Genomic DNA, 19,409 nt, shown 5'->3' on the forward strand with positions numbered 1-19,409 from the left:
TGTAGAAATAAATCAACATTGTCAACACCTTGGTTCATAGATATATCTTTCAAAACAGTTTTTTTTATCGAAGATCTAATTATATACACATTTTATCATACACAAACCTAATATATTAATTACTAGATAGTTTACAAATTCACTTTTGTCAATTCAATATCAATTAAAGTCTAATAACATATACAGCACATAAACATTAACATTGTTCTACCTAGCTCACCATGTACAAATTGGTCTGGGTTAGAGTTCTGAGCCCTAGTAATTCTTTACAAAAACTTAAATGTTTTTTTTCCATAAATGGAAAGGTTAAGAACCCCATTCTTCAGAGCCGTAGCTTAAGACAAGGTATAATAGTTGTAAAACTATCGTATCTGTGTTAAACAATGAAGGAAATTAAAGGACTGCACTGCTTTAGTTTAACGAAAGACTATATAGCCTGACCAGATAATGTATCAAACGTTTTAGTCAAATAGCTTTCCGGTCAAAATCCGAAGATATGAATTGTCAGCAATATCTAATTATTGACCTTTGTATACATATTTCAAATTTCTTCTCAATCTTCATCCATTTTGAAACATACGTTTCTCTCCTTTCTGTGAAATGACAATTCACGTCCATCTGCTACAATATTTTGCAGGTAATAACGGGCCTCCCTGTAATCCAACTTCAGAATCTGATATCACAACCACACTATTGACATAACTATAAACATGACTTTGGCAGCTGTAATTTTTTTAGATGTACCGTAATCCCCCTTCGTTTGCATCAACAAAATATCTTCACGTACATTACATGCGTTGTCAGCAGATTGCCTTTGGAATCACGGGATGGAAGTGGATTGCGACTGATTTTGAATTTGATACAAATAAATTAGTATAGAACATGTAATGATTTATTTCGTTGTGCAATGGTACAAGATATACAATTTCTTCTGTATATTGTTACGATAGTGTCTGAAGGAGTTTTGAATATTGATATACACGCATAAATCTTGAGTATTAAGTGGATGTCAAATAGGGAAGGGAATAAACGAGCGCAGATAAAGACTACTTATTTTTAATTATATAATAACAAGGACATGTTACATCATAATCAGGCTCGTTAAATAAGTTATATATATATATATATATTTTGATTGGTAGCTAACTATAAGAGTAGTAAAAGTGCCCTTTTTTCAGAAATTTACCCAAACAACACATTTCGATGTTGGAGAATTCGGTAGTGCTTTATATAATACATCACCTCCCCTTTATTGTAATGTTTTTTTTACAAATCATCCCGGTGTTTTTGGTTTCTATAGGTTAAGGTTAAGAGTCGCAGCCCCTATTATTTCTTATTTTAACTTTGAGTTCTAGTACATATGCCTATGCTAAAAATGCCCGAATATGTAATCATTATGCTTTATATTGTTTTAGTAACAGGTCACTTTTGGCATTTATCTATAAATTGCACGTTGTATGAATGAAAAGAATAAAAGAGCCAAATCTGTTAAAGTCGTTTCAAATGTTTATCAATTCTATTAAAGTTACATTTAATTTACCTGCAGCAAACATTATTTGAAAGCATAAAAGAGTAATTATTATTTTTATGGTTTATTGCAGATTTTAGGACATACGTACCATTTGCTTTAAATCAACAGGTTAGATTTCATTTTTATAGCACTAAAATTGTGTTAAATCATTAAAATGATATAGTGTTTTAAAATGGTATACATTTGAAAATATTGATATTGCTGATGGTTCATTGTAGTTATGTGATAAGGTTTATGTTATTTCAGAACTTCCTAAGTTTTATGTGGAGTTAGATTTCCCAGAAACAGTTCACACAGCTTCCGATGACTCCTTAAAAGGAAAGATTTTGGTCCTGTAAGTTTAATAATTTACTTACTGTCTCTTTTCTTAAACGATGCTTTGGAAAACTTTTTGCATACAAAATATGCTTGCAGTCAGGAAGAAAGGCTATTGCTTCTGATTGGAAATTAATAGCTTCCTAAAAGGTTGGAAAGATTGAAGTACTTGGGGTTTACCTATTAGTTTATTGTTATTTGTCTTATCATTAAGTTTCTTCTTAAGTTAATGCATACGTTGATAAGATTTATCTTTAATGGTTGTTCTTTATTCAGGATTTTTGGGCTAAGAGTGAGGTCTGTGCACATAAACTAGTTTAGACCCCCAGTAATTTTTCATTTTACTGACCGTTCCAAGGCGGTACCTAACAATCCTTGATAAACATACCTAGTTTTTTATATAGTATATATGCACTGTGCTGTTTGTGGAGTTTTGTGTTGTTGTTCCATGTTTCTTGTTTGTGATTTTTGGTTGATGGGTTCTATGTCTTTGGTGTTTACCCTGCGCCATTAAACGGGGTTTATGTTTAAACTTTTGGCTGCTGAGCTTGATTCTGATTTTTCACATAAGTATTGTTCCAAAGATTCGAATTTTGAATGCCCTCGTTAAGCTTGTGTGATTATGAATAATACTATATTGAGTCAATTTACTTATTAAATATATTAAAAAAACACACTCAATATACGAGCGACATTATTATCAATTGCCAGTTTGTGGGGTGAGATTGTTTAACCTCGTAATCGGGTAAAATCAATTCTGCGAGCACGGCTCAATTTACATGTTGTTGTTTTTCTATTTGTATTACCTTTACAAGTTAAATACCTGCATATCTCGGTAAACCACATCTAGGTGATTCGCCGCGTGTCTGTTTTCGGAAGTCGGACGTGATAGCAGCAGATATACGCGTCGATTTAGCGCTCAACCGCGTTGGCTACCGCAGAATACATCGCCGCTTCTTTCCGCGATGACGCGATGTCTTCGGCGGTGGCAACGCGTCAGACGGATGAATGTTAGTATAAGAAGGAAATAATCTTATATGTTGAGAGAAGTACATTGTAGAAGGAAAGATAAAAACGCCACTTGAGGAGATGGACTATTAAACAGTCACAGGAGGATAACATATGGTTAGAGGGAATTATTATATATCAGCATGATAGTAATAGATGCTAGCGGGAAGATTATTGAGCAATCGACATTGAAGATGGATGAATATAATTGGTAGCATGATAATGCGAAGTGATTAGATGGATTATAAATGGTTACACGATGATGATAAATTATGTCTATAGCATACGGCAGTAACGATGACTTTAAATGGAAGTTAAATCAATTGCGTTTTAAGGATTATATATTTACATTCACACTTCATTCCTTAACGATGGTTGTTGTTTATCAATTGCACTTTATTTCTGTATAAAGTGCAATGGCATTTCCCATGGATATCGCGTGCGTTTGTTCGATACCTCTGTCCTGTCATTGGGCGCAATAATACAAATGGGCGGAGCTTATTTACTACGGAACTATTTTTTTCAATGAAATCGTAGTAAAATTATTGGCAACCTGTCAAAATAATGCAGACGACGAAAACTTCATTTAAGAAGAGAAAACAAAATGAGCAACGATAATTTAATTGATTTTAATCTAGATTTTGATTTCATGATGGATGGAACATTTGAAGAACTATTTAATGACAATGATGATGACTTATTTCGGGATTTGGAATTAACATTTAGTGATTGTAAAGCATCTGACAATTCAACAAAACATGAAATCAAGGAATTGAAACAAGAACAGAAGGAAGAAGGAGAACGGAAGGAAGAACAAGAAGATTGTAACAGGTTTAGAAGGGTAGGCGAGGAAGACATAAAGGTTTTTGAAGAGTCTCACCAGTCAAAGAGAACAAGAGAAAACACAAAATGGGCAGTAAAGGTATTTCAAGGTATGAAAGTGTTTTTTTCGTCATCTTTTGTGAAAAATGAGTGTTAATTATTTCATTTTGATTCTCCAATTGGTGAAAAGATAAATCAACTTAATTTAACACTTAAAAATGTACAAAAACAGTGTTTAAAATTTTAATATTTACAATAAAAAGATATTTTAACAATATTATGAAAATATATTTTTAACAATATAGTGAAAATATATACAAAACTCATTTAACAGGAAAACATAATTATAAACAACTATTATAAAACATTTTTAACACTAATTCAATACTTAAATGAACAAATGCTTTTTCTAACTCCAGATTGGCATAGATCTAGGTATGCTGAGCCTCTAAACACGTCTACTGTCTCAGAAGAGTCACTTGGCCAGATTTTGCGCAAGTTCTACTGCGAAGTCACCCCGCAGCCATCAGAAAGGCGCTCAAAGGCTTTCGGAGCTGGGTCTAAGGTGTACCACAAGAATAGTATGAAGAACATACGATCTGGTCTGAACAGACATCTGACCGACCTTGGCCGCAACATGGACATTGTTCATGGCACATCATTTAAGGCTGCAAATCGCACACTTGATGGCTTCATGAAGGAACAAACTAAGGCCGGACTTTCCCGACCCACACACCACAAGCCTATCATCGAGCAAAGCGACCTTGAAACCATTTCCAGGTTCTTCGCCAATGCTCCATGCTCTCCAATTATTCTTCGACAGTGTGTATGGTTCCAACTTGCTCTCCACTTCGTGTCACGCGGCCTTGAATTTCATCACCAGCTTCAAATCGACTCCTTTGAGTTTACTGAAGACCATGATGGAATTGAGTATGTCACCCTGAAGCACGAGACGCAGCAAAAAAAATTCCAGGGTGGGCTTACCAAGGATGAGGCTCCATCAGACCGCAGAATGTATACGACAGGTGGCCCATGTTGTCCAGTAGCAATGTTAAAGTTACTCATCAATAAAACCGACAAATCGGCGCCTATGCTGTTTAATGCCTGCATCAAGGATGCCATCGCAAGACCTGAGGCAAATGACATTTGGTTCACCAATGCGCCACTGTCAAAGCGGTCGTACAGCAGTTTCATGGCTGACATTTGCAAAGCAAGCAAAACAACAGGTTGGTACACCGCGCACAGTGTCAGGGCCACAGCTATCCAAGCAATGAACGACAGTGGCTTTGAAGCTCGTCATATTATGTTCATGTCCGGGCACAGGAATGAGGCATCATTAAAGTCGTATTGCAGGGCACCCAGCAACGTCCAGAAGAAAGAGCTCAGTTCAACACTGAGTCTTCTCGCGTCCTCTGGCTGTACTTCCGCAAAAGCTCCCATTGATAAATACGTTACCCCACCCACCGCCACAGTCGTTTCATCCGATGTTAAAGTCCAAAGAAATAAAAATACACTTGCAGATTTGTCTAACACCATATTTCAACATATCGCGAGATATGATGTGAACTTTGCATGTGACGATATTTTTGTTGTTTTCTTGTTATTGTAAATGTTCCCAACTCCAGTTGTATTTTCCTAGTTGTTAAACAGTTATAATGTGTATTTATAATATACTTGTCCTTGAAAATATATAATCTGAACCTATAAATAAGGAACTATTTTATCTGCGCATTCATTGTTTTATGACATTCGGTTGAACAGCAGCTGTTCTAATTTACCCACCGTTGAGAACAACAAGAGAAAGAAAAGAGTAAATGCTCTTGAATAATCAATTTATTTTAGCAGAAATGTAGATTTAAATGAATGTAAATATAAGTATTAAAATTCGACATGTTGCATTTTATCGGGGTATGGTATGCAATGGCGCAGTTCAAAATGTTGGTGGAGTCCTTCGGACTCCACCCATTTTGAACAGCCCCTTAAATAACGTGCCATCAGAACTATCATTGTCTGAAGAAGAAAAATCGTTTGCAAAAAGTATAAGATGGATCATGCATAGATGTAGGAAAAATGTATTTGATATGAGAAAGAGAAAAGATGAGGAGAATATTGCCTGAGAGAATGACAAAAGTGCATGTTATCAGTACAAAATGAATGCAATATCAGGAGGACTAGATGGAAGCTTGATAATATTAAATGGTATCTGGATGATAATATATGATAGCGGGTGATTCAATATGTTATAAGAGGATATACTGATTTATCAGGATTGTATGTGGCGGAATGATGATAGTAGCAGGCGATTTATACACGGTAAAAGATGAGTGAAAATGACATTACGAGGGAAATAAGTGGTAAGAGGAGGACATTGCATAATTAGATAAAAACAATACACTTTTATACGCTCTTTTTCGAAGAAGTGCTCTAGTAGAAGAAATACACATGGGCATAGTTTAAATATGCGTCATTTTCGGTTTAAAAAAGTTCTACAAATTTGCTTTGAAGGTACACGTTTGGAAAAGGTGTTTCTGGTGACCTGGAACTAACATTAAAATACACGGGCTTCAGTGCTGTGAAACAGTACTAGGTAATACTCTTTCTATAACAAGTTTGATGCACTCTATATATACAGTGCAGTGAAACAGTACAAGGTAAGACTCTTTCTATAACAAGTTTAACGCTCTCTATATAACAGTGACGTGGACAGTACAAGGTAATACTCTTTCTATAACAATTTGATGCACTCTATATATACAGTGCAGTGAAACAATACAAGGTAATACCCGTTCTTTAACAAGTTTAACGCTCTCTATACGTACAGTGTAGTGAATCAGTAAAATGTTTTACTCATCATAATGTAAACCAATTGTACACTATATACAGTTCACGATAATACAATACGCTTGCTATGACAAGTTTATAACTCTCTTCATAAACAGTGTAGAAAAGGAGTGTGCTTAAGTATAAGGTAGTAGGTTTTTAGAGTGAATATATTTCTATAAACACTGTTGAAAATATACTCTGATCACTTCTTACACAAATACGTACATACATCAATAATAATACTTCTTACCTACGCACCTTTTTCGGAAATACTGTTTATCCGTTTATGAAGCACAATCGAATAAGGAGGATTGGTAAAGGTATCCAACCTGTTTTATGATGCATTATGTTTCGTTTTGCAACAGGAAATTAACCTAATGTAAACATTCTTCAGATCCTCGAAGCATAATTTTAAGAACAATTAAAGAACACGTTTTTTAAAGCATTATCGTTGTCTTCAAAACAAACTTCTCATGATAACATCCAAGTTTCAAAGAAACAGGATTTTTGAACTTTATAACCTAAATTATAGGTTAAAGTTATGAACAATCCCGACAAATTTAAAATCAAAATAGTATTTGAAGAGATTTGCCTATGCTTTGTTTTAAACTAGAGTTACTGAGCAGTAATACATATCTATATGTAGAAAGTACAATTACGTTATATTGACACACCCTGTATCAAAGTGTTTAACGAGTAAAGAGGCAAAAGGTAATGTCTAATAGTATATTGTCGAGACACATACAGCATCAAAAACAAAATACACTTCCATCAAATATATGTTAAAATAAATGTCGAGGATTAAAATGCATAACATACGAATATTGAAAACTACATTGACACACCCGAGAAAAACACAACATCGCAAAGTTATAACACAAACTTCAAACGCTGCACAATATGAGTTCAATGGGGAGGAGGTAAACAATAAACCGAAGAGCTTCAAATTCAAGAGTGTGTATATTGCGCCCATACCTCCTTTAATTTCAACGTAAACTTAAAATGAAGTAAAGAATAAATAAAAAATGCATGTAATACATCAGAAATCAATAGGATGGACCAAAATGTGGCCGAATTAATTGGGCAAGTATCCGAACGCATGTTCAAAAGGTAAACATATCTATCTATCAATCTATCACTTTCTCTCAACAGTTGCGCCCCCTGTATTTTATAATCTTTGAATTATCCCTGAACCCCACAAGATAGCCTCTATTTATTAACAAAAAAGGTCATATAAGATGCTAAAAAGGACATTTTTTAATCTAATAAATTGTTTATAATTATGCAATGAAAAAAACCTATGTGCAAATTAAGTGACTGTCAATTTCAGTTATGCATGAAATATTCCATTATCCTGTGTTATATATCTTGAAATAACGTTTTAAGTCTTTGATAAGATAGATATTATATTTTTTCAGGTAAAAGATGGCTCCGTTGATATAGACTTGCCATTTACAGAACTAGCCTCAGACTTCAGAAAATCATATATTGCTCGGCGGATTTTTAATTCTAATGGATATTACAACAACGAACTGTAAGTACTTAATTAAGTCGTGTATATAAGAGATTAGGATAGTCATATCTTACCCATTCATTTCCCCAGTTTTTACGGTTATGCATTGTTTGCAATTAATTAGTATTTATTTACGTAAAATTATAATTATAACTATTAATGGCTAGCCTTTTGTACAGATGTTCAATAGAATATTGAAAACATTTATTTGGATAAACCTGATACCGCTTTGACGAATGATTAATTGATTACTAAAACGACGATACTGTACATAAGAATCCTTTTACATAACTCTGTACAAATGTGTTGGGTGTTTTGATTCAATGCTGCTTTACTTCCATTTTGAAACCCTTATCGGTATGTTTTTACCGCCTTGTTAACAGAATAACGGAAGTTGTGTACACCTCTACACAAAAAAGCAGGAGGTGTTTTGTCCGGGGGTAATAGGTCCTACATTTGCTTTTTGAAACCGAACAGATTCTAGGCCCTTATCGGGCATCACTGGCATTTTAATGGACACCATTCTCTCCAAAATGGCCTTATCTTAAGCTATTACAGGTAATCAAGGCTTGTAGGGTAAAGCACTTTTCATGAAAGCACGTTAACCCCAGTTTTAGCAGATATTTCAAACTCATATAAGTTCTTTTTCAGAGCAATTTCAACTGAACTGTGTATGTTTACATAAAGGAATAAGATGACGTCATTTATATAAAATGGCGACTACTGAGCACAGAAAAAGCTTCAAGTATCATAACAATAACTAGTATTGGGGTAAAATACGGAAACATTTGTCCATGAACGTTTTGTTTGCAATTTTCATAATCGCTTTATTGTAGTTTTTTTCTTAAAATGCTGCCACCTCCTGTGAGGCCTACTTTGTAAATGACAAGGAGTGAATTGCAATTGAAGATAGCTTACGCGGTAAACATTAGATGACAGTCGAATTCTCTACTTATATCACTGTGACAACACAGCGTTGCAAGTTACGTTGACATCTGGCAATACCATTTAATGGCTACTTGTTTTTAAAAAAAACGAAACACTACAACCTTATTTTTTTTGTATTTATAACTCCATATTATTTAATGATTTAATGATAATCTTCATGCTATTCCATTTATGTATTTTTCTGCGTTTGAAGACGTTTAACCACCCATGCCAATGTTGTGGAAGATATAACGGGAGTAATTATCTCCACAGAATCCAACCTTAACGTCAAAGTCTACGACGTTGCCCTACAACTTACGTTCAAGAAAAGTTTTCACGTTGGACAAGACGTAGATATTTCGGTATCAATTCATTCTTTTTATAAAATATTTTATTGATATGAGATTCTCGAATATCAACCTGGTCATGCTTAATCAAATTTAGCACCTTCTTTAATGAAAAATAAATAATTTAAAATATAATATTAATTTGATGACCATAAGCTGTTTCTTTCAAGGATTCGTTTACACATCATCTGGCTTGGTTATCCCCAGCTGACCAGCCCCTGTTGTATAGTCCGATGACTTAGCTTAGTGTCAATTTCCCTGAGTATTGTTATTGGCGCTGCACTTTAGGGCTGTGCTCAACGAAACTGGGCGGCACTAGATTTGTTTTGCCTAATAAATGTATATCGGTCTGGTAACGGATCGTCCTTAACCGGCTCCAGAGGGAATTAACTATTAGGACAAATAAACTATAACTATATGAGATACTTTAAATTTGATTTAAGAATGACTGGGTGTCACTTATCGAAGAGTCAAACTAGGTTTTTGAAAAGTCAACTATTGGTTGACTTATATGTAGATGACAACTCTTATATTATAATCCGACTACCTAGCTTAAAGACATTTGTATTTGATTTTCGTTTAATTCAGGGGGAGATTACTAGATATTCGGGCAACCCCTACCAAGGCATGGCGTCGGCAGATATAGATCTGTGGGTTGAAGTGAAGCTTTACGTTTTATATGGTAGATGGGTCGTTATTCGCAATTTTACAAAGTTTGATATTGGCGAAGGCAACAAAATTGGATACACTGTTGAAGGGCGTGATTTACAATTAAATGTGTCATATATCGAAATAAAGGTAAGAACTGTATTAGCTACAGACTGTCGAATATGTCCGTCAATATGTCGTAAGCTGAAGATTAAACTCTGTTTGAAAATAATTTGCTGCGAATGTCTAAATAAGAATTGAATGTTGTATTTTTTCTTTTTTTTCGGCGTCCGAAAACTTATACTCCTTGCACGGCTAGGAAAAGCCAAATCATTAAACGATTATCACTAAACTGAGATTATGGTTTCATACTGTTTTATTGACATATTTCAAAAATATTCAATGGATATAATAACACACATTATTAGCAAACTTTCATTGGACAAATTCAACAAGAACACTAGAAGATAACGCTAAAACATAATTGCAGGTTGGACTGTTTGAAAAGCGTTAATATCAATGACGTCACTTGTTTACTCTGGATCAAATGTAAATCCAATTGAGTGAATACGTGTTAATCTAAAAAACATATATATGTGAATATTTGAGCTGTGTTCAACAGGCTCATTAGAGTCAGGTTTTTTTGGAATGTGCACATTCACATTTAGAAAATAAACCAGACAGAATTTAGAAAAAAACTCTGATGTTCTCCAAGGAAATAGTGTCTTGACTGCCTGTTTTGCGTAAACCTTCTTAGATTAATGGTGTTATAAAAATAAATTGATAAATTGATTATAACAATAATAGTGTATTGATGTATAATAATATGTGGTCATTTCTATGAAAGATGCAAATAAAACGGACATGGATGAAATAATGTTTGCATAATTGAAAAATAATTACAAAAAAGCTTAGCCTAGATTTCCTTGATGAGCTGCGATACACTTCGTCTTAAGCAAAAAAACAGTATTATATTTTGAATAGGAAACGTTTTACAGACGGTGAATTGCTTCCATTAATATCATGCGTTTCGCGAAAGTGATTGAGCATCCACAACCATCGATTAAAGTGCAATTAGGTGCACAAAAGTTCAAACGGTAATGAGCTTCTCTTGCACCTCGTATTTTGCTGATAGGGCCTTGAAAAAATCCTGGTTGAGGTTATCCGACTCAACAAACGAAATATCCGCCTTCTATACAGTTTCTGTATTTCGTTCGATACATAAAAATAGAACGAATAAAACATTTTAGTGTGTATTTTAATATGTTCTTTAAACAACATTTAGGCTTTATACTGCATATTTTTCAATGATGAAACTAAAGCCTAATAAAAATCATCCCTTTCGCCAAACGATTAATACTCAGTGTAGTATCGGACACTAAACACCTATTTTGTAATCATGGGAAATATTCAAGTTGCAATTACTATTATACCATTTTATATCGAGACAAAACAATTCACAAAAGTAGAAATAGAAAAAGGAATGTGCAATATTTTAGAAGAAACTACCCCAACATGCAACAGAATCGAAAAGTCAACAGTGGAATACCCTTAATACGCCTCTGTAAATTACTGTTCGTTAAAACTGTTTTGTTAGATGTTCACACTATATCGCGATAGCATCCATCTTATTATTGAAGCATTCAACTAATCAATCTGTCATTTTTAATATATTTTTAATATAAATACGTTTGTACATAAAAGCAGTACTTGGAGGTCGTGTTAAACATGTTTGCATAACAAAATGTTCACAAAATGTATCAAATATTCTGCCTTAGACTTAGAAAAAAACAGCATAATACCTTAAACGGTTTTTCAAAACTGTATGTATCTTTGATAAGGCTGTGTTACGAAAAGCCGGAACTTCCAATGATATTCGTTCCCATGGATACAGGATTCACCGGTCCGCCAACCTACTGGCCAACACTTCTTTGACATTGAAACAAGTATCAGGACCAAAGGAATTGGTAAAATTGTAACTTGTTTACCTCTTTTATGTTATGTGTTCATGGCATAAGTGAAGTCCATTATATTCTTACGGACAAATTTCTGTTTACATTCTGTATCGTCAATCGAAAACTTTTGGTCACACTTTATTCACACTTTAAATCATTTTCTAAACTTTAAGGCACTGAACACATGCTTGATTTTCCTAGTAAGTTGAAATGGTAAAAATAATTTTAAGTTATTAAAGTACAGATGTAAAACGGGAAATAATATGACTTAGAAATATAGCTCGATATATATATAAATATATATATTGCCCAATAAAACATAATGTAAGATAACGATTTTCTCCCACCTCAGATCCAAAAAAATAACCATGCTAGAAATTCTTATCTTGTCCGAGGGCAAAGATAAAACAATTACCCGTATGGAACTCCTTTTCAATGGTCATCACATTGTAATTATCTCCTTTGTTAAAGACTGTCGTCTGTAGCATCATAGAAACCTTGTCTTGTGGCAATATTTAGAATGCTGATTAATTATTTCTCGCTTCAAATGTCAACATAAAAAAAATTCAAGCACCTTTTAAGAAATAATTCTTCGCTGTCCTCAAAACTATTTAAAATCCGATTTGACTATTAACATAATCCGAATCACTGCGCACATATCCATTACAACCTTCAATAATCACATATCTTTACGCATTTTTTTTCACTTCGCCTAAAAGAATTCCAGCAAAAAAAAAATACTTAAGTTTGTTTACCTTGGGTGGGAGAAAAAGCATCTTCCATAGCCGCTCGTGTAAGAAAGGTTAATCCCAATCCTCGCTCAGAGTGTTTTGAAACACCCTACGCTCGGGTCATAATGAACCTATCTTTAACACTCGGCCATAGAAGATACTTATATAAACATCATACAAACGATAATAACAAGTAAATATTTTTTACAAACCCTTGGTGTTATTTTTTCATGAAGAATGTCGGCGACAAAGCCATATTTAGGATTGCAGTGACCGGCGGCATGCTGACAGCAACTTACAAGGTATTGTCGGATTTTTTCGTATATATTTAGTGTTTCTAAAAAAACTGTTATTTTTACTAATACTATCAGAAATGACTCTTTCACATGTTTTTTTTTTATTCATTGTCCATTAACTTTTTATATATATGCATATTCATGTGAGGCAGACAAAAACTAATCCATTACTTTCGATCATTAAGAGAAAAATAACTTTCATGACCAAATATTTTTATTTTTATTTAATCTTAACTTTGACAGATTCCAAAATAAATCCAGTAACAAATAGCATCTTAAATGAGTAACTTAATAGCTGCAAAGTTTAATATTGCGAATATAGGTTGTTTCAAACGGATGGTATATTGATGAGGGGGAATGGTTTGAACTTTCTGAAGGTCAACCAAAGGACATTACTGTCACTGCAACGAAGGAGATGAGACCAAACTTTGTCGTCATGGCGTGGTCATTGAGCGCAAAAAAGAATTATTACAGAGCTGGTGTGTTAATTTGTTTAAGGCTATAATTGTGAATTAAACATGTAGCGTTATATAGATAACATGTCATTGTGAATTAGATAAAAAGCTTTTAATGGGATGTTTTGTACTGTACATTTATTATCCAATATATATATCATAATATCGAATAAGAAATCAACAACAATAAAGTGACTTTGTTTCTTTTCGTAAAGAAATCGATGGAGGAGTTGATGCGCTTCTAGTGGATATTAAACAGGATGAATCAACTGGGGTGGTTGTTTCAATACGTTCTTTGATCAATGCAGTTGGTTTCATTTGATATGTCTGAACATTATTGCAAACATTACATAATGTAATTGAATATAGTTCTAATCGTTCAAGTATTTGTAACGTCAAAATGCTTTGTCATCCTTTAAAACTTCTCTAGGTGGTACCACGTATATCCTTCGATAAAAGAGAGGTGCGGCCTGGTGAAAATGTCAATATTCATCTTGAAGGAAACGCGGGTTCTAACTTCTACCTGTTAACAGTGGACATGAGCATTCTGATTCTCGACACAGGCAATGATATCACGATGGTACGAAAAACTTGTCTTATATGCTCGTGTTTATTCATATAAAGATCACCTTTGAGTTGACTCTACATTCACCTGTTTTTATATTTGTAATGTTTAGACACCTTTTCAATGCCGTATACCCAACTAAAGTCGATATTCTAAACATACTTCAAACACAAAGGACCTCCGACAAAGTGATAATTTATATTTGTCTTTTAATTATTGCAGGGAATCCTGCCTTTATCAGACGATGTGAAAAAGTGTATAACACTTGATAATTCGTCGTTTATCGACATAATTGAGGTGAGATATACTTAGAGTTGATCTTATTATGAGTACGTCTTATCATAGTGCTTTTGTTAAGAAAAAAACCAGAGTCTTACACAATTTTAAACTGAACTATTTTTTACTATCATTAGAAATGAAACATTGATTGATCTGTTGCAGTCTGTAGGGCTTTATTACAATGGAATTTCAATAAGAGAAGGAACAGGTAAGTACAGATAAACAAATAATCATAAACGATAATTCAACAGAAGATCGACAGTATCCTAATGAAAACATACTACGAAAAATCAGATAGTTTTCAGGCCCACCTCATTAAAAATGACTTGTCGTTCTTAATTTGGAATACGGCTTAAATGCAACTGGTAGTTGAAGATAAAGGTTTAAATACCACCAATGAACGGTTTTGATTACCAAATACTTCTGTTTTCATACTATGCATTTTTTGAAATCGACGAATCTTCCTTCAGAGATGACCACAAGCTCAACAACATCTTCTATAGGATTATCAATGTATGAAGAAAGTACCAGTACGGTTTTTGCCTCAAAAACTTCTCCATTGAATAACCCAACATCGACGGCATTTGAAACTTCCACGCCTACCTCCACACGACCCCCGGAAAAGCAAGTGACCCTTCGCAAGAAGTTTCCCGACACGTGGCTATTCAACAATGTTTCTTCAGGGTATGATTGACAGTATTTTATTTCTATCACCATATTAGTGAGGAATCATCAACGTTTCATTGTTTTCGATCAATATATTTGCTCTAATACTTGAACGATTAAACCTTTTTCTACTATATATTTTTTATTTAAAAAAACAACAACATTTTACAGCGCAACGGGAATTGCTGACTTTACTGCATCAGCTCCTGATACAGTCACCACTTGGGTGTCTACATGCTTTGCTATTGACGGAAAATCACGCTTATCTGTAGCAGTTTCCCGAGCAGAGGTACTCTTCTCAATTTCACACATACCCATTAAAAGTATTATATGATATATATTTTTTGTGTGAAAATTGTTTAATGTGTTTAGGAATTTGACCAAAGTTAATATGACCAATTAAATGTTGTAAATAAAACGAGCTATGAATATATAAACACGTTTTTATTTTAAGTCAAGATGTTCGAAAGAGGTGCCTCTTATAATACTGAATGTCAATTGAATTATTTAAAAGTAATGGTGTTTGCATGTTTTGTTCCGAATCCTGAAATGTTTCTTTTAAAATTATGGATCAGAACAAATATTTCGTCGAATGATTCTTCTTTTCTTGTTGCATAACGTTATTCAGAAACGTGGCAACTCACTTGGTACTTGCAGCGAATCACGATCGGTATTCTGAGAAATTCTAACATGGTGTCCTGAGCATGTTGGTCCATGTGTAACAAAATTAATGCATTATAAAGTTCACTGTATATCGTATTTTTGAAAGCCATCCCCGATGTACGTGCATATTTTGACAATGCGCTAAAAGGTTTCTGGAATAAAAAGAATAAAATTATCAAGAAATTATAACCAAAATTATTGAAAAATAACGGAGCAAATATTTATCTCCGTTCGTTTGAGTACAGCTTTATCATCACACATTTTGACTGAATGTGAGACATTTTTTTGACAACTTTCATACTTAGTTTACCAGTTTCATGTCCTAAATGGAAGTGTAATAAGCCTGTTTTGAGTTAAAATTCAATATTGTCCGGCTTGAGTCTTTAGATTGCGTTATTCAATGTATAGGAATTTGGTTACAGAAAACAGGAAATTTCATGATAAACTTTTGCTGCGATTTTAGAATATCTTTTTCTATAAACAGAGACAATTATTTTGAGGTTACTCAGTCCGAATTTGCTTTGTTTTAACAAGTTGGACAAAATATTGTGAATCATTTCTGTTTGTACAAGTTCGAACGTATTCACCCTGAAAATATGTTTTATAGAATATTTTCATAGAAAAGTGATATTCAGAGCAACTTAAGTAAGATAAAAAAAAACTCCCTGATTGAACGATGCACATCCATAATGTCTTTCAAATATAATGTATTGTAATGTTCAGAATGACATACTATTTTAATACTATTTAAATACAAGTCCTCATATAGATATTTTGCTTCAGTTGCGGGTGTTCCTGCCATTCTTTGTTAGTGTTCAGCTTCCCTTTTCCGTTATTCGCAATGAGCAAGTTGCAATACAAGCAAATGTGTTCAACTATCACTCAGAAGATCTTTATGTAAGTACTTTTCTTTGTGTAGTAGTAGTCTGTGTATTCATATTTTATTGTGTTTGACGTATTAATATACCTTTTATTTTTTGCTTCAAATCAATGTTCAATTAGGATGAATTTCTTACAAGGTATATCAAGGCGGTTTCGCTACATATGTATATGCTAATAACATTACAACGTGTTTGTATGCACGTGTATTTCCTTATGTTTGTCAACTAGATGTCTTCGTCCTTTGAAACATTCAATTCTTACACTTTTTTATGTTAACAGATTCTCATCACATTAAAGAAAAGCGACTCGTTTAGGGGACTTGCTGTTTCTAAACGTGGGAAGAGTTTGAAACTGAAAGAAAAATGCGGAAACATTGTTAGGTGTATTTTGGTAAAAAAAACCACATTTATGTACATAGATAACTACGATATATTTCGGTTTTTGCATACTTATAAAACTGATTCAATTTTCTCGATAAATGGTGATTCAACATTTATTATGTGAGTAGATGTTATGCTTTTGAAAATCGTTACTATTACTAATGCAACCCCACTTTTTTCCCTCCGCTTAAGGGTCTAAATATATATAAAACATATGTGTCGAGCCCAAATAATTTATCGTATATCAGAAATGTTTGATACAATGTTATTGAACTATCAGAGTATGCCAAATATATTTTCGGGCGAAATCAGGAAGGGCAACCTCTGCATTTTTTCCGATAGTTCCTTTAGAAATCGGTGACATCAAATTGAAAATTACGGTCGATTCAAAAATAGCAAAAGACACTGTGGTAAAGAATCTGCGAGTGGAAGTAAGTTCCAAAATCGTTTAGCCATAATGATATTATCGAGATTGTCATTCATTAGATACTTTTGTCAGTAGTTTTCTTGATTCATAAAGCATACTCTACCGGTAGTAGCAACCAAATAACGGAAAGGTGTGTTTGGTCCAATGCTAATATTGATCGTTCAAACCGTAACAGCATTTTACATGAATATAACCAAACAGGTTATTTTTCTATCCTAGCCGGAAGGATTGGAACAAAGTGTGGCGTATCCTGTCCTTATTGACCTGACCCAAACAAACACGTTTGACTACAGTTTTCAGCTGGCATATCCTCCAAATGTAGTTGAAGGTTCCCAGCGCATGCAACTTACATTGAATGGCGAGTGAATTTTATAAAATCCTTTTTACTAAACTTAGATACTCCTTAAACGTCGAAGGATCTAAGTGCATACACAATAAATTATATTTCGATATCAGAGTACAAATAATGATGGTAATACAAATTCTTTACATACGGTGTTACACTTTCTCATGTAGCGGGCATTAACGGAATAAAGGTTGCTGAAAGTATAGAAATTTGGTGTTTATATTAAAAAGGTGATATTATGGGGCCTACAATCGACAACCTAGACAGGCTTGTAAGACAGCCTCACGGCTGCGGAGAGCAGATCATGATCAACACAGCACCGTCTGTGTTCGTTTTAGAATACCTAACTGCTGTCGGCCGCTCTGATGCTAATCTTGAGAAACTGGCAGAAAACTATATAAGAATAGGTAACTTTTGTCATTCAAACATTCAATGTACTTTATTGTGAAATCGTCTGACAAACCCATGAAGTTTGGTCAAAGTAAATGGACTACTCAGCTTAAACTGGAAATCATTCGCAATAAATCGGTACAGAGATCACACAGAGTTATATTGTCCTCATAAAACAGTCCGTACAAAAATGCAATGCATATATTTAAGTTGAGGTTTCTTCTATTCCTTACCTTTTGATCAAAGCTGATATTTATGAAGCGATTATTTGACGTCTCTGTCGCAGGAATACAGCGTGAAATGAAGTACAAACACCCAGACTGGTCTTTCAGTGCTTGGGGTGGGTCCACATCAGGAAGTTCATGGTAACTGCACTAAAGACACATATTGATTCTCGAATAGGTCATTCAACAATTGACATAGTCAAACCAGTCCTTGATATGTAGTATTTGACATATTCGATATATGTAAATTGTTCGTGTACATTTATATAACATAAGCAACATTTTATCGCATTTCGTGCTGTTAGTGAAACATTAAATGCTATTTACCATATGCTTCGTGTGAAATAAAGATATAAATATATAAGTGATACTTATAATATTTCACTGTTTCATAAACCTCAATATCATTTTGTATTTGTTTACTGTTTTAAATATCATTTTGTATTTGTTTACTGTTTTAAATATCATTTTGTATTTGTTTACTGTTTAAAAATATTAGACCACACTTAAATTAATTCAACGTTTACTCTAATTCTCTTTTTTTAGGTTAACTTCATTGTTCTGAAGGTTTTCTCAATGGCGACATTTTACGTGGACGTCGAAGACCGCGTAATAACGTTACCGAGCGCGTATCTACTTTCAATTCAAAACGATGACGGAAGTTTTCCAGAACTTGGATAAATGATGAATCGAAATATGCAGGTATTCGTTTTTAAATAAGAAGCCAATGCCTAATTATTGTATGTATGGGTTGAAAAAAGACGAAAAACAAGCAACGCATGTTTTGTTCAATTTGGTATTATCAATAAAGGCGTAAGAAGGATACAAATAGAGAATAGTTCTTTCAAACAAGTCCGTTTCACTAAAAATGGCATTCTTGATCAGGGAGGATCACATGGATCTATAGAAAGAATGACGGCGTACGTTTTGATCGCTTTGCTGGAAGCCAAGCAAGCCGGAGAAGACAATATTCAGGTACACAAAGCAAAAGCATAAATAACACACTTTCCACAATTTATAAACCAATATTTGTGACAATGACATTTTCTCTTTATATCACACATTCATTAAATGAAAACAGAGGAAAAGGTACGACAAGTTGAATGCCAAGCGATGTCTAGTTAAAAACTGATGGATAAATTCAAATTGAAATATTTAGCCAAGAGAGAAGTATTTTATTTTTAATAAATGGATAGATATTAAAATATAAACCAGT

At 33.7% G+C, this 19,409-nt stretch overlaps 1 pseudogene; it reads left to right on the forward strand.

Annotated features, from left to right (window-relative positions):
* Positions 1-19,409, forward strand: part of LOC128235840 (CD109 antigen-like) — a 32,393-nt pseudogene that overhangs the window by 3,939 nt on the left and 9,045 nt on the right.

The sequence above is a fragment of the Mya arenaria genome, chromosome 5 (assembly GCF_026914265.1).
Source record: "Mya arenaria isolate MELC-2E11 chromosome 5, ASM2691426v1".
Classification (NCBI taxonomy): Eukaryota; Metazoa; Mollusca; class Bivalvia; order Myida; family Myidae; genus Mya; species Mya arenaria.